The 25374-nt window shown below is 37.1% G+C and overlaps 1 long non-coding RNA gene across 2 annotated transcripts in view; it reads left to right on the top strand.

The window, feature by feature from the left end:
- LOC108639087 overlaps positions 1–25374 on the top strand; it is a 193226-nt gene that overhangs the window by 32687 nt on the left and 135165 nt on the right. For both annotated transcript variants that reach the window (XR_001920248.1, XR_001920247.1), the window contains exon 2: positions 20953–21040. This is a non-coding gene — a long non-coding RNA (uncharacterized LOC108639087). The remainder of the gene's footprint in view (positions 1–20952; positions 21041–25374) is intronic.

The following is a 25374-nucleotide window of genomic DNA, read 5'->3' as shown; positions in this document are numbered from 1 at the left end:
CACAATTTGGGATTAGCAATGACTTTTTAAAAGCATTTGAGAAAGTGAAGGACAAAAAGCTGAGGTCCAAAGGGAGGTGAAGGACTATATACACTGAGTCTTATGATATAAATGTTTGGATTGTAATTTGTCCATATTTAAGCTTCCCTAAATATTTAAGTTTCTTGAGCAAACTGTTGGAAATGGGCAGCGAGCTCCTTCTGCTTCTGAAACTGATTTTAGGTACCACAGACACAGATCTTGCCTTCACTGTTTGATGCAAGTTGAAATATGAGTATCTGAAATATGTTCCTTCGATTTCAGAAAAGAGAGTTCTGATTATGGCAGAAGAAAAGTAAGGCAGCTTTCTCTGCCTTCTCTGATAATCCACAGGTCAGGCTTAGCTCCTTTAAGGACTACTGTAGAAATTCCAGGGCTTTTCTATGTATAGAACAAAGAGATAGTTATTAAATCTGATAACTGTAACAAAGCAGGTTAAAGCCACTGGCAGTGCCAGCTGCTGATGTAGGTCATCATCCCCCTCTTCTACCTCTGATCAAAGTAAGGAGTTTGCTGTGTTCCCTCTGAGGCACTTGATGATTCTGAATGATCTCAGCTGACAAAGCAGACTGAGCAGGCAGTGATTCTCCAGTAGGCATCTGGTATAGTTTTGTTTTGCTGGTGTCATAGGTTTGAAAAGAGTGGCAACTGTGCAAATCTGTGTTTGCAAGTGAACTCTGAACAAGAATTATATGGACAGAAGCAACATCATTGTTCAAAGATGATTTGTTTATTTATGCTCTCCATTCTCACAGAAAGCACATTAGCAATTTTATATGCTGTGACCTTCTTTGGCTTTCCAGCTCATGAAGCTTGCTGGACTGTGTTCTCTATTTTGTATGTTAAGGGGTTCACATTTATCAAAATGTTTCTTTATATTGACCTTGTACTTTTAAAAATAATATCAGTTTCTAATTTTTTTTTGTACTTGACATCGAGAGATCTTTTTGTACCCCATTTGTCTCCAGCTGGTTTTGGTTTAACAGCGCGTGTACTGAACTTAAAGAAATGTGTAACTGTTTCTGCTCTGGTCAAGCATTAATTAATAATTAACTTGTTTTGTTTCTTCATTTATGTAACTAGAAATCCATTGAAGCTCTAGAGGGCTGAGATTTCCAATGTTAGTTCAGTTGGTAGGTGCAGCAAGACTGTCAATGCAGTAACTTGGTGGAGATCTGTACATTTTCAGCAGAGTAGCAAAAAAATGGGAGGTGGGCTTGAAGGAATTGTGCTCTAATTAATTATTACATTCATGTCTGTAAGTTGTGGAAGGTCAGCCCCTGCAAAGTAGGAGGCAGCTTTTTGCATCCTGCCACCAATCCCAGTCTCTGGAAGTTAATGTGTTATCCTCACTGGAGGAATACCAACATGTGCTAGAGCTCACCCACAAAATCTCACTTCTTGCCATGGAAATGAATTCTGCTGCTTAACAGAGTTTGGAGATCCTAATTTTAATGGAGATACTGTCAGTGTGTTACAGAACAGCACAGCCTTGGCAGAGCTCTGGTGCTAAATTTGCTGACACATGGAAATGCAGATTTGATGAAATCATTCCTTTCAGTGTCTCTCATCATAAAACTTGACTGTTTTAATTCCTTTAATCAAAGTTTTAATCAAGTGATCATGTGGCCACACTGTGGCTGTAATTGCATGTATGGATTTATATGCAACACATTAATAACCTTGCAACGAAACCAACAATTTAAAGTCTTTTCATAAAGGAATAGTCTGGCTCTTTGCTATTACACAATGGGATGTAATTGCTTGTCAGTAGGTAACTGCTTAGGAAACGTTTCTTCCTGATTCTAGGGAAAGAAAGTGGAAAAAATTACAGCTTGCATTAAGCATAGAAAATGAGTAAGTCAGGGAGGACTCTGACTTAAAAATGTTACAAGCTTCTGAGTGAGTATGCTGATGCTTATAGGGGGTATGTTGAAGATTTAATTGCATCACATGATAAAAGTATATTGTGTTAATATTTTGTTTATCCTAACAACAAATAGGAATTTTTCATGTAAATTCTAGATCTTAATAGGTGTTTCTGTAATGTATCATCATTATGCCTGTGTGTTTCACAAGGCTGTGTTCCATTTTCTCTTCTGTTGAATAAAGTTGTACTTTTATACACGTGAGAGTGAGTTTTGTTAGATGCTTTTCAGTGTCTGCCAAAACTAAATAATTACCCTCCAAGAATGGGATGTTTTTTATCCCTTTCTCGTTCTGCATAATATAAAAGAAATTCCATATAGTCTTTCTAACACTTTCTCCATTTTTGTGTTTAAAAACCAAAACAAATCTCCCAATTTTTTTTGCTGTAAAACAGTATGAACAGTTCAGGAGAAATAGAAAGCATTCTAAGAATGAGTAAACTTGTCATTTTTAACTTTTCATGTAAATTGACTCTTCTGGATGTGAAACAGCCTTAATAGATAATCTAGTTAATGTTTCTGTAAATACAGGCTCATCTCCACAGAACATTTTCTTGTGTTTTGTGCATACTACCTTTAAATATCTCCAACAGTGGATGCACTTCCCTCGGAGACTAATTTACAGGCCTAAATATTTAGTAAACAAGTCAGTTGTGGCTTATCATTATTCTGAGTATTATTTGCCCTGTGCTGGTTAATAGGGCCTGTTGTGCTGATCAGTGTGAAAAGCTGTAATAGAGACAGTCCTTTGTTTCCCTGAGCCAAGTGACCTCTGTAAACCACTAGCTTTTTTTCCAGTGGTGTGAGTGCTGCTCAGACACCACAGTGGAGAGACCACAGGTGACTGGGCACAGCTCTGTCCTGCTCTGCCTCCTCTGCTGTACCAGGTGCTTTCTGCAGATATTGCTCTGTTACCACACCACCTTTTGTACGTGAAAAAACTGTGATTGAGTAACTCTGTGCAGTGCTATATATGTGTTAAAATAATGTGCAATGAAAAAAAATTTCAGGTTTCGGCCACTCTTTTGAATTATCTCCCCAATATATTGAGTTGTCTTTTTCCAGTCTCTCTCATTCCTTTTCTGAAATATGGCTGGGTAACAAGCCCATGGCTACTGAGTCAAAAATCTTCAGGCTTTTAAATAAACAAAAGAGATATTTTCAGCTAATTTCTTGCCTCCTTTGCTTTGGAACCTACATGACTAATATCACACTTAGTAGTGACCAAAAACATTCAAGTAATCTTTAAAAATAAAAATAGGAGTCATGACTGTCTCTACATTTGAGTAGTGCCAGGTACATCTCAGCACCATTTGTAGTGCCGTATTATATAAATTTACTTTTCTTAATGCTTAACAAGCTTATTAAGCTTGGAGAGGCTCTGATTTCCATCAGTGTCACTTATAGAATGTGATGGCAAAATGAAGGTAAATAAATTATATTTATTGATAGGTTAATATGATTTTATGAAGAAAAATAAGAAACCATTAGTGCTATAAAATGAGCTGCAGTTTTCAATAGAAAAATCAGAGTTCAAAGGGGTTTAATATGTGTTGATTTGTTTGTAGACAGGTTGATGTTTCTTCTATAAAGAGATCTGTCCCTTGAAGTGCACAATTTTTCAATACAGCAGAGTAAAAAGGCTCTGAACAAAAGTAGTTTGACTGTATCCTTTGAAAAACAGTTCCTTAATCCCTTTTTGAGTTTTCAGCTCATGTTTCAGTCAGCAAAACAAACACACTGCTCAATGTTGTAGGCAATGATAACACCAGGGTAAACACAGGAAATGCTTTTATTAATATGATCTAAGCATTTAATTGCCTTCCTTGTAGTTTAATCTTATCTTCACACATTGAAGCGGTGCATATTGTACGTTTCTGATCCTCAAAGGACAGCTTTTCATATGGCATTGTAGAATAAGACATTATCACCAGAAACCTGACAGGCCTGTAACATTGCTTGTCAGCTGAGGGGCTAGAAAGTTTGTTACAATTATGAAGGAGATGTACAAAAGATCATGTTTGGCAAAAGGCAATGCTGAATACCATTTTATAATTAGAGAAGGGGTAAAGTCAAGGTGTGCCATGAGAGCTTGGTCCCAGTGAGAAATGAAGTGTCAGAATTCAGGAAGCCCCAAAACGGAGAGTTCAGTCTCCAGATGATACATTTACAATCAGGTTAAAATTCAAGAAGCAAAGCTTTAAATTCTGAGTGACAAAAGGACTACAATTAAACTTAAACCCACATTTTATGAACCGTGTTTATGATAAGCCAATTATCAAAACCAGTAGTTATCATGTTGCTCAATTTAAATGTTTTCAGATTACAGCCATGTCTCTGTATTTGTGTATGTGAAGGAACAGAAACCAGACTAAGGGAAGCTTTGGTTTTGGTTTTTGTTTGTTTGTTTTTACCAACTGTTCTAGTTTCCTCTCTTAAGGCAAGTGATATAACACCAGGAACCCCTTCTCTCTTCCAGTTCTAGATTGCTTTTCCTGCTTAGAAGTGGGTAGCTAGGATTGCAGGCAGGCTAGGTTTCAGATCTTATTTCACCTGTTCTCAGTGTGTTAATCTCAATCTTTTTCTCTCTGCAGTGGGAATATATCCTCTAAAATATTTTAGAACTCTGCTTACATTTCTTTATTTGCAATAGCACTGTACTAATGCCTGAATTTCAAATGTCTTTATGAAAGCCTGGAGTGAGTCTGCCATAATTACAGAATCTGTTAGGACTTCATGTCACTCACATGGTCTATTTCCATAAATATGGCCAGCATTTTATCCCATTTTTCCTTTATTTTTTTTTTTACTACTCCTATTACTTATTTTAAAATGTGCTATAAAGTACAGAACCCATAAAAAGACACAAAAACAAGTAGGGTTAAATTATCACTCTACCATTAGTCTGTATATCTTCCCTTGGTATGTGTTGCTATTTATGTATTTATTTAGGCTGCTAAAGCCAAGGAGCCAGGCTGCATTGTTGCACCCCTGTATAAACTCTCTCCAAAAATGTTCTGTTTCAAAACACATAGCATATGGTACTATAGTAGCTAACATGAATGCAGTTACATGCACATGTCCTGAATTAATATGCCAATATGCAGAAAAATAGTTAACAAAATAAAATTTCTCTCTCTCCTTCAAACTTTGAAACAAAATGTAAGTATTCATTTAAAATATTGTGGGCATATTTGTTTCAAAACACAATATCTTTTCCAATCTAAGGATTTTTCTGCAGTCTGTCTTAGCTGCCTAATACAGTATTTCTGCTAAACTCCTTTAAGAGACTTTGAATTATGTATGTCCTGGTCTGTTCATCCATGATTTTCATGCAAAGGCAAAATCGTATAGCACATTTTCTTTTTCAACTAAAATCTGCTACAGGCCCATATCCTAAATTTAGACCACTGGCATAGTATGTTTTGACTGTGTGTAACAATAAGCTTATATTGTCTCAGTACAGGAGCATGTCAGAGAAATTTCTACAAGGCTTCCGATGTGTGACAGGAAAGTACAGAGGGAATCTTGTCTTATCCTTTTACTATTTTTAACAAATAGTTGATATTTGGGATCTCCTTTTCCTTCTTGAATTTTCCAAGGTTTATTGTCTTTAAGTACAATCAAGTGCATGGATATCCTTAAATATTACTCTATTTCCTTGTAGTTGTTGAAGCTGGCAGTCAGTTTGCTTGTGTCATTTGTAACACTAATAATTTCTCAGTGTGTTTTGGACTATTGTCTAAATGGTGTTCTGCATGATCTTTTTTTTTTCCTAGTGGATCTGCAGTTGGGCTCTCATTACCTTTTATAAAAGCAAATGATATAAAAGAAAGTGATTTTAGTACCATATAGGCACGTTCCCCTTGAACTTTCTCAAGGCCAGGAGCCTTTCTCAATTTTATGTGAGCATGGCACTCATTGCTTTTAGTGGAATCACTTCTGATTTATAGTGGTTGAAACCAGGCTTTAGGATAGAATAATTGACTTGGTAACAATGTAAAACAATAAGCATCTGCTCCAATCCCTTCTGCGTAGATTTATATATGATAAGAGTGAGCACTTGGGAAAGGTGAAGACAGTATTAATATTATTGTGTGTGTTTTTCTGTGAGCCTTCTGCTTAGTTTTTGAACTTGAGGAGTCTTTTGGGAAATTTAAGAACTCTTATCATTTACTCTAATAATAAATTCGTCAAGACACAGCTCTTGCAATACTTCGTTCTTGGTTTTGATTCAATTATTTTGACATTACTGAAATGAACCTAGAAATGTCTCTCCACTGGGGAATAGAAAGGCAAAAAGAACAACATAATAAAGAAGTCATGAAGAAAGCTTTGTGAAGAGCCAAGTGATTCAAGAAACAGACAGGTAGAATGTTTCTCATTTCCTGCTGTCCCATCTCAATGTACTTCAACAAGTGAACCGTGTTCTACCATCAGCATCTTCCATACAGCTACAGCAGTTTTGCTCTGATCAGTGATCCTTTGCCTTTTACTGAGCTGAGAATAAAGGATTTTGAAAACAGGGTGGGGGAAAGCAAAGCTATGAATTTCTTCAGGGGAAAATAATCTTTAAAACCCTGTAGCTTGGAGAATTACTGAAAAGGTCTATTTGCTTTTATCTGCTTTTCGTGCCATTTGATGGAACATAAAGAAATTATTTTTGGAAAGATAGAAAAAATTAAGGGGAGATGAGGATATTTGGTCACTTTTGAATGTGGGAGTGAAAAGCTTTCTATAAACTTTCATATAATTAATATAATTAAGTTGCTATAATTAATGCTATTGTTCAGAGTAGTTCTTTGTGTTTTGTCTTCTGCTTTACTTCACAGACAGTTAAAATCCTAAATACCTTAATTTAGCAGACAGATGACACCAAGGGGAATTAGTTTGCATAACAAAAATAATTCAGTGCCTGTTCCATCTCAGTGGAGAACTCTGAAGCTTTTGCTAATGATCTGAACAACTGGCTGTGTGGATATTTAGATCATGTTCTAATTTCATTGTGCATGGTCCAGTGCAGCTTGGCCTCTTGGAGGAAGGAAAGGCTCTGCTCAAACTCATCTGCAGTTCCCATCTTTATCTTGTTGCATGATAACACCACAATGGTACTCATTATATGGTGCTGTAGTTACATCATGGGCTTTTCTTATGTTAGTGGCAGAATTCTTTGCAGCAGTTTTGTTTGGCATTATTTGTCCTGTGTTTTCAATTGTCTTATGCTGACTTTGTTGGTTAGTTCTGACAAATAGTCCTGGACTGCTTTGGGCATGGTTATTGTACTGCTGGTTTTCTTGGACATGGCATCTTTCTCCACAAATTCCACTGGCACAGGATTTTCAGTTTGACAATATTTGACGAGGATTTCTGAGAATCTTGCAGTGAGGTCCATGCTGTTTCTCTGTGGCTGTAGTTTAAGGGAAGTCTGGAAATCTTGGAGTTGTCTAGTTGTCAAATGCTTTCTATTGTTCCTGAAGAGCAGCTGATCTCCTCTGAGCAGCCCTGCAGACCTGCTGCACTGTGGTGTGAGCACACAGAGCACAGCTGGTCCTGCTGTGCTGAGGTGAGCTCATCCCAGAGTTTACTTTTGCACTGTCACAGCCTGGATCCACAGGTTTCACTGAAATGTACTCCATACTGCAAGAGTGTGAATTTGTCTGGCACATCTTGAGGTTTTTATAGACCATAAGTTTAGATTCTATTGTGTTTTGAAGTGCACAGTCTCACTTGCTGGTTCCTATGAGTTGTTAATCTGTATAGAAGAAAAGACAATTCTTCTCAGGTTTGCTGTTCTACTTCAATTAGGGTCTTTACCTATGGACATAAAATAACTATATTAAATGATCTTATTTTAGTCAGCATAGTTTTGATTTTAGTTTTTCAAATTACTTAAGAATCTATTGACATAAACTTAAGATTTCCTGCTAACCTGACTGTACCTTTACAGGTAAATTGGCCAGGGAAGGAATATGTTTGAAGAAACAACAACTGTAATTGAAAAGACAGTAGTCAGGAGTCTGTAGCATAATGAAAATAACAAAATTTAGGGAAAACTCTATGTCCATTGAGAAAAATGCTTCCAATCACAAACCTATTAACTCAGTATGGCTTGGCACTGCTGTTAGGCTCTTTTGTGGTGTTTGGTTTTGTGTTTGTTTTTTTAACAGAGTTCAAGCACTGAGCTCTCAAAGAGATAAAATTCTTTCTCTTTTCTATTCATGCCATCTTTGTATCAGGTTAAGGTCACTTCAAAGACAGCCCCAGGGGACCTTGCATTGTGTCTCTGTGTTAATGGAGCTGACCTACTGATAAATAGGGGAGTTCGGTGCTCAGATGTACCAGTCTGTGGTTGTACAAATATTTACTCAGAAGAGGAAATGAAAACAATACATGAAAACTGAGCTTTGGTTTCTTATGGGATTTGCTTCTTGTCTTATTTTGGAAAGCTCCATTAAAAGCTTTTCTTCCAGGGGGTATACTGATGATGCAGTGGATAAGTCAGTGTGCATCTAACAACTGGAAAACATAATTCTGGCTGACAGCTGAGAATTGTTGGAGTGATAGTGAGGTGTGGTGGTGTTACAGCAAACCTGCAGCTCATCTGCAGCAAATGTAAAGGAACAAATGTAGGGAGCCGTTACTGCTTCACATGTGTGTTGTGAGAGCTGCCCTGCACAGTGTGTGAAGAGAACAGAAATCACTGCCTTTGGAGATGAGTAATCTGCTTTCCAGATGGGTGAAGACCTTTGCATGTCCTACTCAACAAAGAGTAGGTCTCCAATGGCCCTGCAGCTGGGACCATTAACACTTCTGGGCATGTTCTGTGGTATAACATCAATGACTTTGAGTGAATGTGGTTAAGTATTTTAGACTTAGCCAGTTTCTGGCAAAGCAGCTTAGTTCCTTATAATTCTCTATTTGTCACTATTACTAATGTAAAAATGAATTTTATTATTTTTCAAATTACATACAAGTAAAGATTTTCACTTGTTGAAGCTGTTGGTTTGGGTTTTTTTTTGAATTCCCTTGAGCCACATGCTTTCTCTAAGTCAAGCCCCGAGGCAGTAGTTTGCTAATAAGAACTAATGGCTACAGATATATCCCTGCAACTATTCTTCATTTTCATCAAGGTAAGTAAATCTAATTTCTTCAAGTAGGGCACACTGGAAACAAATGACATGTCTCTGTCATGCCTTGTGTGAAATCTATCAGATCAATGTAATTTCATAGATAATGTCTGACCCACAGACGTACAAGATCTATATAATGAAACTGGAGACTTCTATATTCCTCAGATTTGCACTCACAATCAATTTTTTCTTCTGTTATACTTGAAAAAAATAGGTTGTTATGGAATCAGAAAGATAAAGTATATTCTCTGACAGATACACAATTATTTTGTGTAGGGTAGTTGTGAGTGTGTGTACATGTGGTGTAACTTTTATCTCACTGTCTTGCTTCTCAGGATAATTTTGACAAAGGAAGTAATTGCAGATAACACTAAAGAGTCTAAATTATCCCAAAGCCAAATCCTGTTGTAAATGAGCTCATAAGAAGTTAGAAGCTTCGAAGATTATTTCTGTCTTTAGATGTTTGACATAACGACTTGTTTCCAATGAACCATTACTTGTGCCTCTGGAGTTCCCATGGAGGAAATTAAGCATTAAATTTTAAGTGCTAATTTTTTGTTTTATTTTCCACCTGCCATCCTAATTGCAATTTTCTGGGTTTGCTTCCAGTGACAATGGAAATGTAGATTAAAATTAAAAAATAGTTAAAATTAATAAAACTAAGGGTCATAACACTAAGCAGGAGTGGTTGGAACTGAAGCAGTTAGGACTGAAGCCCAGTGCCTGTGGCAGGGCTGGACTGTAGTTTATGGCTGAGCCTGTTGCTTGAATGTGCATTATGCTTTCACTGGTACATGTCAGTTAGGATTTGGCTTATCTTTCTCACTCCACTGGTTATTATTGAGATCACACAATTCTGTACAAATTATTTTAGTTTTTCTTTGTTTCTTATATTGATTTTGAGCCTTTACTGCTAGATCACTAAGATGTTTTACTTCTTGAAGATCTGTGTGCTATTGCAGGTCTCTAATTGTTAACAGTTGAGTTTGTCAGTTCTCATGATCTGTTACAAAGGCAATCCCTATTTCTTTGTTCTTTGTAATGAGGGATAAACCCACTCTCGCCTCACAGTGATGTGGTGTCATGGTGAAATGATATAACAGAGATTTCAAGCAAGACACTGAGATTTGTTTGGGTGCTTTGTTTTGCTTGGGTTTAGAGGATGGGCAAGATGAAGCAGAGATAAGCAGATCTAAGTTCTACTGTCTGCTGTTGGATTCTGTCCTGCAAGAATGTATTTTGGCAGCAAGCGCACCCTAATGTGTAATTCCACGTGCACTGAACAGAATACTGGCAGTTTTCCTCTTTATCTCACTTGAGGTTCATGGAGCTATCTGTAGATGGTGGGTGATCCTCATAACAGATCTGTAAGGCAGGAAATCAAAGGTACCATTAGTCAAATGTTGGGGGGGGGGAAGTAGGGCCCTGGGGCAACTGGTGCTGCAGCTGTGGAGCTCCATCTAAAGCAGCCTGGCTGAGGTTGTGCTTGTGGGGTTTTGCTTTCTATGAAATTAGGTGGTTTTTCCTCTTTAAGGCAGTAGTGGTTTTCTGTTAATTTTGGTTGGTTTCTTGAGAGTTGGCGACATTGGGCAAAAGAAAAAAGCTGAAAGCTCATTAAAATAAAGGGAAACAAATAATCCAAGTTTTCTTCTGTGGCTTCTGAGGATGAAATACGTTTGAGGCAGCTCAGGGGCATAGGGAAAATAAGTATCCTTTAAAATCCAATTTCCAAGTAATCACTTCTTTTTTCCCCCCTTTCAATAAATCAGCATTATTCCAGCAGTCTCTGTGCTCCAAACTGTAGGATATAATCTGCCTTTCCAGATACATCTAGCAGTTCCCATCCAAGCCTGCACTGGTGGGGCTGCAAGCCCTGGCAATGAGCTTTGCTGGAGACCAGGCCAAGTGGCTCAGGAAATGGAGAACTGCTCCAGGGAAACAAATAGAGCTTCATCCTGTGCCCTGTGAGATCAGCAGAGACACTTGGAAACCTGAACACTGGCCCAGGGCTCTCATCTGATTATTTCTATTTCTTCCTGTATTAGGTACTGGAGAGGTAATTGAACAACAGTAAATATGTTTGAATACATTATGGAATTAGTTGTCCTGTTTTTCAAAAAGATTTTGCCTAATCTGTCCTGTTTTCCAAATTTCTGGGAGATTTGGTAAATCTGCAGTTGAAGTGAACTATATTCACGCTCTAGGTGTTATTTTTAATATGCATGTCATGTTTGAAAATGTCAGCAGAAAAGACTGAATAATACTTGTTGCATATAAATCTGAAGTGCATAATTGCTCCAGCTGACATGTATGAATGCACTTTCATTATCGTGTCAAGAGGACACTTTGTGCTTGCAAATGAACAATGTTTGGGGTTGGCAATAAAATGGGAAGCACTTGCTTAAATAAAGTTTATTACAGCTTTTAAGAAAAATGTAATTATGAAGTGTTCATACTAAATTAGAAAACTGGTTTTGAAATGTTAACTCTAATATGAAATGGAGTTATGGTTTAAAGGAGAAGTGTACATGGTGCTGAGGGTTTACTAAAGGGAGCACAGTACAAATGTGAAATGATGCTATTTGATTTGCATGTCCACATAATATTCAGTGGGTATGTATACTGATTCTGCAGAATAACCAACAACCCCCTGCACCTTCTTAAATCAGTTCACCTAATTTAGTGACCACAGATGGAAAATAAATGTGTAAATGTAGAGATTCAATCTGAGAATCCAAGGTAAAATGTCTAATCTTGGTTGAATTTAACCAGTAATACTAACCTTTACCTGCAGAAAAGATCCTCTGTTTAAAAACTAAAAAAAACCCCTCCATCAACAGCCAAAGAACCAATAAAAAAAAACCAAACTCACAAACATCTTTATTGAATAAGGATGAAAATCAGTAACACTAAAAGTTTCATTCATTATCCAAACACTACCTTCTCTTTACAGGGAAACTGAGCAAGGACTGTTGTATTGGGATGCTCTTTAGAAGTTATTTGGAAACTTCTAATACTCACTGGTACTAATGGACCTGTGTGGTTCTCTTTAGACATGACCCGTTACAGAGAACTAAATACAGATTTCTGTGTCTATCATAATCAAAAATATAAGATTATTTGAGTTCTAAGCATAGCTTTTCAGCTTGGATGAGAAAAATGCATCCAAAGCTTCCAGAACATCAGAGGTGGAAATCTGATGGGCTTTATGGGCTACCAACCATGTCCCTGGTCTGTTTATTATACAGAACACACGAGTTAGCTGTGGTTCTGTCTTGTTGCTCTTGGTTTAAATCAGGGACTGTTGAACTACAGGTTGCAATCTCTGGAGAAGCACTGGATGAGTTCGGCAGTGTAGGGAAATGTAGGATATGGAGCAAGTAGGAGAGGTTCTTCAGGGTCTCACATGGTGGTGAACACAGCAATGAGCAGGAGCTGACCTGGGGATACACCCACCCAGGGGCTGGAGGCAGAGCTGAGCCTGGGAAGCTGGAAAATTTCTTGATTTGTTACCTCTACAAGACACTCTCTGCCAGCAAGGCTGTGATAGAGCCTCTGTTGTCCAGTGAAGGCTGCAGCCCTGAGGGAGTGGGGATGGCAGTATTACTTGGCACGTGATGAATTAATTCCTTCTTGTATGTACTTTGTGCACTCCGTGCTACAGGAGTGAGTCTGATCCACGTGGCATTCAGGAGTTTGCAGAAACTTGTTAATGTCTTTCTTTTGTGATTATTCAGTATTTCTATTGCTCTGCAAACAGAAGCTATTACTCTTAAGAGAGTGCTCTCCACATAAGAGTTTCCCAATTTCATGTTTTTCTTTGTTCTTCAAGAGATTTTTCAGAAACTCCATCTGTGCTGCTGTGTTTAAAAGAATAGTGATTGTCCCAGCAGTGAGGGAGATTTTGCAGAAAGGAAGTAATAATTGCAGTCATGTGACAGCCTTGCAGTCCATTGACAGAGTGAGTTTAGATGTATTTCCCTGTAACTCATGTATTTTTGTTTGCATTTAAAAATACAGTGCCACTTTAGCATGCCCCCTACATGCCTACAGATGTGTTTTTCCTGTTTATTTTCCCTCCTTTTTTTTTTTTTTTCTTCTTTCCCTTTAGGAAATAAAAGTAAAATAATGCCAGTTTAAAAGTCTTTCCTCCTTTGAGACAGGAACTTCTCAGTGGAATCTTGTCTGCTCCCCAGATTTCCTCTAATGTGCTTTCTCCAAAGGTTTTGATAACCCCTTGGAGGGTTATAGATGCTCATGTAAGTCTGTTCTGGCAATCCTTGTGGCTGAAAAGTGGCACTTATAGTATGAGTGCTGCCATTCAGTGAAGATTCTCATAAGAGAAGATTACTTGTGATGTCTCTGGAATTGCCTGTCTTCCAATAACTTCTAACCTGTGGGGCATTGAGGAGCTGTAGAAAGGTGAGACACTGCCCAGAGTTGTAGAAAGGTGAGATGCTGCCCAGAGGACTCACCCTCACATTTTCAAGCTGTTTAACTAACAATGAAGAATTCTGATTCCTGTCTGCTCTTTCTTTCTGAAATGCCAAAACATCACTCTCTAGTCAGAGATGATAGTTGCACATCAGGAAAAATTGTTTAAAATTACTTAAAATTATACTTTTTTTTCCCCCTTCATACTTAATTACTTGTGCAGCTGAACAGAGGCACTCTTCTCATAGAGCTAATTTTATTTCCCTTGCTGAATCAAGCAGGAGATGCAGAGATGGAAAATACAATAATCTCCTTAATGAAAGTTGGGGTTTATTGCTAAACATACAATATTTTCCAAGATTGTGTATTAAATATGTAACTTAAACTGGTTGAAGGACAGTTATGTAGCACTGGAGCTCTCTCTCTCCACCCTTAACTTGCATGTATATATCCAGTGCATTGTCCCTGACATCTGAGTTACTATTTATACTGTGCATTTTGAGCATAGTTCTGAGAAGTAAAGGTAGAGCCACACTTAGTTCTCAGTATTATTGGTATTTTTAGATTAGATAACACTTTTGTAAACTGTTAGGATTTGTGTGCATTGCCAACTATTCCACATTAATCTAAATAAAAATAAGAGACAGTAGAACAGGCCTCTGTTGCTCTGTCAATACGAGGTGGGCTGTTGAGAAGACCAAGGAACTGGAGGGGGGAAAAAAAAATCTATTGACTTTGTAGTGTTGCTATAGTGTAAAAGAAAAGCTTCCCCCCACAAGATATTGCACTGCTGTTTACAGGAAAGTTTCAAGACTACTCTGTTGGAAATATTATTGTTACGGAGCAAGAATGTCTGCAGCACGAGGTATTAGCTTAATGGTTGTTTGTGTGTTTAATTATTTCATTATTAGCCCCTACTGTGCACTCGAGAGTGAGAGATTCATGGATACAAGCTTTTGCTTCCCACTAATGAAGAAAGATTATTCATTCTCAAAACTTAGGTTTCTGCACATAGACTTGTATGCAAAATGAAAGTTATCACACATAATTCTCCACTGGCAGAAAAGGGAGAAGGGAATGAGTATTTAGCTTTGGGATGGAAGAAACTGGAAGAATACAGTCTCTGTAGACACATAAACAACCTGTTTATTTCAGCTGCAAGAATACAATAGGAAAACCTAACTAAATTATAAGCATAACTAAATTATAGCTGGTGTGTTGTATGGATTTAATTCCAAATTGATCAGGGGTTTGCAAAGGAGCTCTTAAAATCTTTATTCTTTTAAATGTTTATTTTAGATTTTTTTTAATAAGTTCTGTCCTGACAAAAGCAGACGTGAAAATGTCAGTCGTAGCTCAGCTTTTTGCAGAGTCATGTGTGTGTACAGGTGTTTAAATGTGAATTAGCCCATTCCTATGGTTAATCTCACCATTAGGTAATGTTCTATAAAAACCTTGGGAAAGGATGATAAAAAAAATTTAAAAGTAAACAAGTCATATCCAAACAAGACGGTTTTGAGAAGGGAGCCAGGTAGTTACTGTTTCTTCCAAATTCCAGAGAGAATGAGACCACCATCACTTCACAGTTGTGGTGTCAGCCCTGGTCATTTTATCCCCCAGAAGCCTGTGTCCAGTACCAATGTACAGTTCTTGCAAAAGGGGATATCTTACTTTCTAAAATGGACTGAAGAAGTGGAATAAATATTTTCCTGTGTATTTTGATTGGGGGGAGGAGTTAATTTGAGGGGGTTGTGGTTTTTCTTTTTTGTTATTATTCAGTCATTTTGATTAGTTTTATTTGGCTGCAAACTGAAGATGTGAAACATGCCAGATTTCTATTCCATCAATAGTATGAAACCATGTAGTTATCAGCTCAGCTTACCACCAGCACCCTCCCAAGGAAGCTCCTGATGTTAAAAGTGTAGACTCTTAAGATGACGATGATAAATTCTGAACTGACCAAGCAAACTGAAGAAATACTTTAATTCCATATATCGATTCTAGTGTTATTCTGGTCAGATTCATCATAGTTTATTCATAACCCCAGTTAACCTTGCACATCAATTCTGATATTGCACCACTGGAAGATGTCAGCAGGCATGAAAGATGGTAATAGTGGTCAGTGAAATGGATCTTCTGAATGTGGACAGAGCGAAGGAACAGTGTGGGATGTGCGGTTGTTATTGAGATGATCAGAGATAAAGAAGTTGGGTAAGAGGCATTAGATTATGCTCCAGCAATTGAACCAAAAAGGAAAAAAAAAAAAAAAAGGAAAGAAATTGTTTCAAGGTGTCAGGAAAAAGGAATTCAAGAGAAAACAGGTCTACATGTTTTGGAGGAGGGAGGTAGACAGGGAGTTTTCGGTATCAGTTTTGGTGCATATGAGAAGGTTGCCAGACACTGCCTGATGTGGCAAACAGGCAGTGTCTGAGATGTACAAGACTGAATAGGACAGATGTGATGTAAAAAAGTTTATTATTAACTTGAAACACTCACTGTACTTGTGGCTACTGGGCAGATTTCCTTTGTTCTGTGCTACCTTTCTAAAGCTGATGTATCTTGCTTTTAAAGTACACTTGCCTCATTTGACTGTTATCACTATACTGGCATAGTGTGTGTTATAACGTGACATTAGTGGCAGCACTGCCAAATTAGGGGGAATCTGCTTTTCCTATGCCTTAAAGCATCATCTGCCTGCAGGTTTAGGTTTCCTACATGGTGAACTCATGGCCTCTCTGTAGATTGTTTTCTGACTTTCTGATCATAATTATCAGTGGCAATAATTCTCAGTGACCATACAATAAGTCTCGATGCTAAAGATTTGGACAGGAACCTAAAATTACATGCTGAAATTCAGAAGTCAAAGAAAATAAAGATATATTTTTTCACCATTATACTGCTGGTTTCTGTCACTGTTTATGCACGGTGCTTGTTAGAGAAGCCACCTGTCACATGAGGAGAACATAAAGGAACTTAAGACATGTCTAAAATTGTGAGTACCCTCTATTCATGAAGATGATTATGATATCTAATGCAATTTATTCCCACTATGCCTTAGCTTCTGGAAGATGTGTTGATAGTACAAATCTGTGTTGAAGATTTCGAATTGGTAATTTATAGAGTATTTCTGGGTAATCAGAAATAGCCAGCAGAAGGTTGCTTTTCTGGCAAAGTAATTAAGAGAAATATCAGAGAGTTAGGAAGATAGAAAGCATGAGGAGAAAACAGAGAGGTGAACCTGAATGCTCCTTTGTGAGCACTAGTGTTTTGTTATAGTGAGTTTTATGGAAAACTATTATCAAGGTGAAGCTTTGGTAATTGTAGAAGCATGATAATTGTAGAAAATTTTTGAAGAGTCTATGGTAGGGCAGTTTTCTGTTTTAAAATAGACATTTGATATATGAAGGGTGTATGACAAATAGTCAGTCCCTTTCTGATTTGGGATTTTGGGACAAAACATCCTTTTCCTATCAAGCACTGATTGATCAAAGTAAAACAATTTTTTGAAAATGTATGAGAGGTGTTGAACTTCTGTCTCAATGGAGATTGCTTTCTGTCAGAAATCTGAATGATTTTCTCAAGGTTTTCTGTAGGGCCAAATAGTTCTGGGAAGGTTCTTTGCCAATGAGATGAAAACCACTAGCAGGACAAAAATAAAAATTCAAGAACCTCTAGTCTTTATGAAATGAGAAGAATTACAGTTTCTGAAAAATGTCAGAAAATTCCATTTCATGTTCAACTAGCACAAGATCAAATTCCATGTGTGAATAATATTAGAAAAGCATAGGTCAGGTTTTTGATCTTTTGTTTATTTAGAAGTCAGAGGGCATCTTTTCTGCATATAAAAGATAATATATTATTGCTTTCTTAGCATTGTTTTATGTGGCATTTGGGCTGTTCACCTTTTATCTGCTGACCTAGTTAAAATGGTGATTTAAACTTGGTATATTGTGTTTGTTATTTATAATTAGCTGGGATGTAATCACTCCTTGAACAAATCTCATCAAATGCTTCCAGACTGAGTTGCATTTAGCTTGAACAAGCAGAGAATAAGTCTGTGTCTGATTTCATTCAGTTTGATCATTCCATTCACCTGAATTCAGTACTAGTTTCTCATATTGAACTGTTCTTTCATTTTTGAGTGAAAGGCTGCTAAGTTCATGTGTGATGAGGGGAAAAAAAAAAAAAAGCCACTGAAGTCTGAAGTAGACACCAGTAGGAATTCTAAACTTGTTCACCCCTGAAGTCCCTGGGGTCAGAAAAACACTTGAACTTGGTTGAAGTAATTTCCCCTCCTGCCACATGTGTAGAGATCCAAAACTGTTACTTCAGTCTCCCCTCAAGTTACCACTAGGAATGAGGCCTCTGACACTTTTTATGAGTTTCAGCCTGATATGTCATAGTACATAGGGAGCTTTAGTCAAACCTGTAAGGAAAAGACTTTATTTTCCAGTGTTCTGTGCCCAGTCAATGGATATCCTTGTTGGGTAGTCATAGCCAGGCATGTGTTTGCAATCATACTAGTGACTATAAATAAGCACCAAAACCCAGCTGAGAAATGTCAGGTAAATTCGGTTTATTCAGTTAAACTTGTTTTACACAGTTCTGTATATTAATGATAGTGCACAAGGCATGAGCCTTGCACTGTTAGCTCTGTTCAGCTCTGTGAAAATACTATCCTGTTGTGTGTTTGCTTCAAAAGCATTTTGAAGTTGTAACTGTGCAATGATGTGTATCTGTACTAAGGCTTTTGTGTATGAGACTGATTTGTCCTCACCAAATGAATGAACAATTATGCTCTATAAAGAGGATTTAAAGAGAGATACAGTATTAGATGAGATAATAATTTATTGGCAGTGAAGGTTATTGAGTTATGCAAGTGGAGTCCCAGAGTGTATTCTTGCATAATGATTTTGGCCATTATAATGAAATAGGATAGTAAGGGAATAAAAGATTGTCAATAAGGTGTTTAAGCTTCCACTGCTGAATGTAGGATACGTATATTTTACCACTTAGTAGTGAAATAGCTTCACCTTATCAAACTTCAATAGGTTAAGAGAAAAACTGCCCCTTCAGTGTTGTATATCAGCCCTAGGGTGAAGGTAGGGTTAAATTTCACTGCCAAATGCATATTTATTCTCATTGTAAAGCTAATCTTGTAATTTCTCACAAGACTGGCAATCTTGGGAGAAATGAGCTAGTACTGAGGTTAAATTACCTCTTACCCTAAAGGAGGCAAAGAATATTCTTGGATGAATGGCTCAGCATGATACACATTACAGATAACTAAGCTGTTGCATTTACAAGTCTTGGCTTTTGGCTATGGAAAGAGCTTTAGTCCTGCTTCTAGTAGGATAAGCTGTCTGGAAGGTGCAATTCAAGGCTTTTTGGAATAATTCAGTTTTACTGGAAGTCTTTAAAATTGGACTGTCCCATTTTCTATTGTCTGTTGCCTACCGACTGATCTGGGAATTTTTAGTATTAGCTGGAGCCATTAGTGCAGTCACTTTCTAGCTAAAGAATGTACAGTGCTGACTTTTTAAGGGAAATGTGCAGTATACTGGAATTCTAAGTACTGGGTATGTTTGATTTATGTACGATAAGGGATAAACCATCTTTTTTTTCAACAGACCAATTGATCTAAAATTTTTAAAACCTTTCTGTTGATGCTTACAGATTTAAAGACAAGAAACTGTATAATGCTTTCAGTGATTACTTAATATTAAATTATTAAAATGAATCTAAGAAAAGGTAGATAAAGCTCACAGATTTTTTTTTTTAAACAGATTTTGCAGTCTGTTTCAGGATTGTTTCTTGACAGCACTGATTTTTTTTTTTTTCCTGAAACAGACTAAATTATAATGAAGTGCAGAACCATAGAAGGGGTTGAAAAATAATCCTGGAATAACTTATTTGATGTCAATTGCACAATTACTTTTATCTCATAGATTATTTTTCATAATTTTCACCCAGTCCACATAAGAGTAACGAGAAATGGCAAGCTTAGTAGAAAGTAGGGATATTATAATATGTGAGTGGTTATTTAAAGCCTCAAGAAAGGGAAGTAGTTAAAGGAAAAGTCTGGATTGAAAGAAATTAAAGTGCCTATTAAAATTATTAATATTGTGTAACTGTGGCTCATAGTTCAAAAAGATGAGTGTTTCTTGAGTGTGCAATATCCCTTCTGTTGCCAGTAGTGCAGAATTAGGGGGAGAGATTCACTTTACTCAGTGCACTTTGATATATCTGTGAAAAAAGTTGGATGAATTGAGCACATTTTTTTGGTTAGAGATGGAAGACACAGTGCTCAAAATGGCAGAGGATTTAATAGAGAGGCAGGATGAATGGGATAGATAGCCAGGGAAATTATATGTTTATAAAATGGGCTGTAGATGATAACAAGGTCTTACATTGTTGGCAATGGCAGATATCGACTTCTGTAGAAATGTATAGAAACTTTCAGTAAAAATAACGGTTTGTGGGATTAGGTAAATAAAGAATATATTCATAGAATCCTAGAATATCCTGAGCTGGAAGGGACTCAAGGATCGTCAAAGTCCAAGCCCTATTCAGGTTGATTTTAATGTCTTTCTTAGTTCTGAATCTCTTTTTCGGAAAATCCTTAACTCCAGATCGATGTTTAAGCTGACACTATGATCTGTGGTTTTATGTTGATGTGAGACTTTGATACTCCTTAAAAAAATATAAAAAAAGAAAATCCATTGCAGAATGTAGTATTGAGATGAATTTTGGGACCACTAAAGGCCCACATAAACTTCAGAGTAATAAGGAACTGAATTTTAAGAACAAAATAATTATAATTGTACTGAAACGGCAGCAAATGCAGTGAAGAAGATAAATAGAAGATACTTAGTTGTGAGAGAGAACTTTATGGTTACCCAGTAAAGAAGACAGAATAACTTATTTCAGACAAGAGAAGAGCTCTTAATATCAATCTTCAGCAGTAGAAATAAATACTTTTAACAGAAAAATGGCCATTCAGCATATGAGGAAAAAGCCAAAGAGAGGGGAAGGGGAGAAGGCAGAATGTGTGTTTGCCCCACATCACTTAATGATCCTCATTCCCAATGAGGAGAGAAGGGGGGAAAATCAAGTTGGGGGTGAAGCCAGGGAAGGTAAAGATCAACCACAAATACATAGTTTCCTTCTTTTTATGTATTGAATGTCAATGACAGGCTTTTCATTGTGATTTATTTTGTAAGATTCTGCTCCATAACAGTAAATACTGCAATTGTAAATGTTAGTGCAAGTTGCAAAGTATCATTTATGTTTCTGAAACAGAATCACTAGCACCTCATTTTCCAATAGTATTCTGAGACTGAAGCTTGGGACTTCTAGTCCTTCTTGATTTTATTTTTTTTAATATTTTATCTTAATCAGTGCTCTTTCTTCCTGTATAGGGAGAAGTTGGCTTCAGTGACATCTGTTATAGGAACAAAACTATGAATTTCAGCCATTGCTTGCAGCACCTGGGCTTCCTGTAGATGGGTGAGTGGACATCTGAGTTAGATAAAGAATACATTTAACTGAGTTTCTTAATTCCTTCATCTGGGTGTTCAAAGCTATTAATAGAATGGCTGAAGGATGAATTTTTTGATAATATATGGACAAAGATAAACAGTTATAGTAGGATGGTCTTAAAAGGTAATAATGGCAATGATCAAAAATAAGGAAAGTTCAAGAAGTTATTACCATCAAGAAGAATAGGTTTTATGGAGGTGTTGGCATTGTTGTTCTGACAGTTATTTGTATCATTATGTACTATTAATATAGGGAACTGAAAGCTCCTTCAGTATGCTCCTCCATCTGTACAATGTCTGTTACCTGAAGAAGTGGGTATGTAAACAATCCACCTAAATTCTACATTATCAAACTAGCAAACAAATTCCTACTACTCCCTAGGGATCCTCACATGCAGTTTGCTGGCCTTGTCATGATATCTGAACACTTTTTCTCTGGTTTTTGATAACTTGTGGGACATTTCTGATTTCTACCACCTGCAGAAGTGGCAGTAACAGCACAGGGAAATGACAGGGACCCCCCCATCACCATGTTCATGTCTTCAGACATGAGAAGGACCATTAAAGTTAACTCCTCCCCACCTGCTTTAGTTATGTCACCTCTTGAACTGCCTGATGTGGTGGTTGTGTGGGCAATTCAAATCACTGCCTTGCCCTGCAACCCCATTTCCAGAAGAACCATGTTTTCAGAGCAGTTTCACTTACTCCGTGAAAATCTCTCCATTGCTCTCTAATTTAAAAAGATATTCCTTGTGTCTGCCACCTCCCTGCTAAATGTAGATTGTGTGTCAGGGGACTGACACACAAAAGGACTCAATCTCTTAAGAAGCTGCCACCAGAACACCTAATAGACTGTCAGTTTGGATGTTTAAATGAGCCACAGAAAGGGAAGGAATAATGCTTTTAACAAAAGAATGGTGGGTAGACTAGAAAAAAGCTCAGCTCCACTGACAAGGTGACTGGAAATGTAGTACTTGCAGTAGAAGGGGAAGGTATTGATGAAGGCATCAGTAACAGGTGAAAAATGGTGCTCAGATTTGGGCTACTAAAAGGAAATACAGAAAGCATTTATGGCTGTAGAGAGAAGCAAGTAAAAAGTCCGATTAGGACTAGCATTACATGAAGGAGATTGTCTGTCTGCTTTGTAGGATGCAGTGTTGTCTTGGCTCCCCTTGTGATGACTGTTTTTTGAGTGGTATTTTTAAGCTACATCTGTGTATGTAACAGAGAACTGTGCCTGACTGAGCCCTGAAAATTAGTGTTTGTACATCTTGTAGATGTTTTATGCTGGTATCTTTGAAACTATATGTGGCATTATTTGGGTTAGGGATTCAGAACCTAATTCCTGTATGTCAGCAGCATCTCAAACTGCCTTGCTCACAAATGGAACAGGGAAGGTTAGAAACTGCAGGAGAAATTTTGTTCTGTTGTGCAGTTGATGCATTTGAACACTGCCACTATGAAAGCACATTCACTTTGCTACATGTTTGTGTTTGAGTAAGGCCGGTGGAATTTGATCCCCATTTCACTTGCCACATTTGGCACTTATGTGTGTTCAAAAATTATAAGCAAATGCACTTTGGTTTTATTGTCATGATGTTGAGAGTGTGCCACAACGAAATCATATATTGCCTCCTCTTTGTACTTATCTTACCTATCTGATGTGGCATTAACATTGGGAAGGTATTTAACTGAGATTTCTGCATCTTCTCATACCGTAATTGTGTATCCAGAACATCCACAGTGTGTGGCAGTTAAAAAAATAATTCCAAATTTCATTTTACAGGGATACTTGACAATCATATGTAAGTTACAGTATTTAATTGTATAGAAAATGAAACAATCTGCATTTTATAAAGAATGTACTCATACAGAAAGTGTTTAGAGGGTGGCAGTTCCAGAGGTGCAGCTTATGACAGTTTTCTGGTATTTGTGACGTATTTCAAAGCCTAGTAGGTTTGAAAAATACGTGTGTGGGCTCCTTTCTTAAAAACTGCTTTGTGTAGCATTACTGAAAACTTAACTGCAGATTATTTTCATTCTGTGCTGCTCTTTTCATGTGCATTTTTGAAAGGGAGAGAACTCTAAAATAGTTGATTGATTCATCAAGGTAAGGACTGGTGAACAGTTCATGTGTAGAAAATTCAATTTGATGGTACCCAGTAGTGCCAAGTTGGAGATTTGTGTGAATAAGCTTTGTTATGTTTATGATTTTTTTTTTTGGTGGTAGTTCTCCTATTTCTTTACATTACAAATTATAGTCACGAGTACCTCTTTACTTTAAAAAGCATACATATATGCACTTAATATTGCAATTCATGATGTTCTATAGTATGTATGAAATAATAATTAGGGAAATATTGGAAGTTTTTTAGGTCTGCAAGAGAAGGGGCATATAAAACAAATGTTAATGTTGTTGTTCCCTAATTTTTAATTTTTTCTTATTTCTCTGTCTGAATTTGGTACCATTTCTGGGAAGTTTTTAAGATAACAGGAATTTCAACACCATAAATTCTGTAGGATAGCAACTGAAACTTATTTCTACACACACACTACCCCATTATAGCAGCTTTTTCTGATTCCATCTTGAACCTGTTCACTCATGGATAGTACTGCTACCTTTAACTCAGGTTCAATGTGCTTGGTACTATCACAATTACTGTAATGGGCAGTGATCTTGGAAGCAGAAATTATATATGAATCTCAGACTTAAAACAGGATTAAGGAAGCATGGCAGCCATTAGTCAGGATTACAGTTAATATGCAAATGTAAAATGATCTATGAAAATGAGAAAATCCTCCAGCATTTTTGTCTACTCTGACCTTTTAAACATTTTCTAGTATGATATTAATATTCAAAGTAAATTTATCCAAACTGATCATTTATTTTATTCAAGTATCTACTTCCCATTCTGTGTTCAGAAGTCTAATAAATTACAGCATTTACGTTTCAGTGTATGAGAGGAAAAATAATATATAATTAAAAATATGTGTATTATATTTTTATATACGACTCTGCAAGGAAATTGCAGGTCATTTTCTTTATCTGTGCTGCTTACATAATGCCAGAATAGTGAGTGACCAAGTGTACTTTGTAGTATCCCATCATTCCATCACCTGACATAAAACAGGACGCAGGGGCCATAGTAGTAAAATAACTGCATTTGGTCAATCTGTGCAATACTTGATACCAGAGGGGTCTGCGTGGGCTCTAGAGAAAGTTTTACACTTCAGGATTAGTTGTGGCTTAGGTAAGAGTAGGTATTTCCTCAGCTATAGTAGTCCAGATTTGTCCCAGCTGCTACGGGACTGTCGAAAGGTGCTTTAGCTGAGGTGAGTGATTTGCTGTGGGGTCACAAGACAGACAATACAATAACGTTGCCTCCTTTATTTCCCTTTGCTGCTTAAATGATTTGTTTTTAGAGCTTAAAGACTGAAGTGACACGATAAGAATGTAGACAGACTGCTGGTTATGTGTTCTCTAATGACTTAAACCCTACTACAAGTGTAACCTAAACTCTGGTAGGATTCCTTTGCTCTGACTTGGTTGCAATTTCTGTACAGATGCAATGTATGTTAGATCCTAGCCAATGTATTTATCAAATGGAAATCCAGCTCATGCTCTGCTCTGTGCTGCATCCCTTTTTTTGGCCATTTAGTTTTGTAAAAACATTTTTGTGCTTGGAACACTTTTGGCTGTGAGCAGAGAAGATGAATCATGCACTTGAAAGGATTGCTTTCAGATGTGTTTACTACAAGAAAGCCCTTTTGGAAAATGTTTGGCCTCAGTGGAAAAATTTCTAGGAAGTCACTTAGCATTCAAATGCCACCTCATGAAGTTGCTCAGTTTTCAAGTTTGTTTGTCTCTACTGCTGTAGACTGACTGCTGGAGAGGAATAAACAGTAAACAGCATCACTGGTCCAGAGCTTGCAGTAAGTCCTGGCTTTAGGCTTTTGTCATTCATACATTTTGGAAACTCTAACCAAAGACTCTCTTGATTTCTTCAAGAAAAATGGAAAGAAGAGATTTGTTTCTCACTGTGACAGTAGAATACCTTCCCAGTGTTTGGATTTATTCCATGATGATTTTCCCTAGAAATTTGTCTGTCTTTTCAAAAATGAGTGGTCAAAAAAGAAGCCATTGCAAGAAATTGCTGTCTCTTTCTTCCTCCCTAGCCCTGAATGCTGGATCCACTCATGCCTTTGGCTACCTGTTTTGCTGATAATTTGCCAGTTCACAGGTGGCAAGTCCTGTGTTGCTGGATGTTATTAAATAAATGGTTTTCCAGATGGCTATAATAC

The sequence above is a fragment of the Manacus vitellinus genome, unplaced genomic scaffold (assembly GCF_001715985.3).
Source record: "Manacus vitellinus isolate BGI_N305 unplaced genomic scaffold, ASM171598v3 scaffold_16_pilon, whole genome shotgun sequence".
NCBI lineage: Eukaryota > Metazoa > Chordata > Aves > Passeriformes > Pipridae > Manacus > Manacus vitellinus.
Note: the sequence above shows the minus strand (reverse complement) of the source record. Positions and strands in the feature narration are given on the sequence as shown.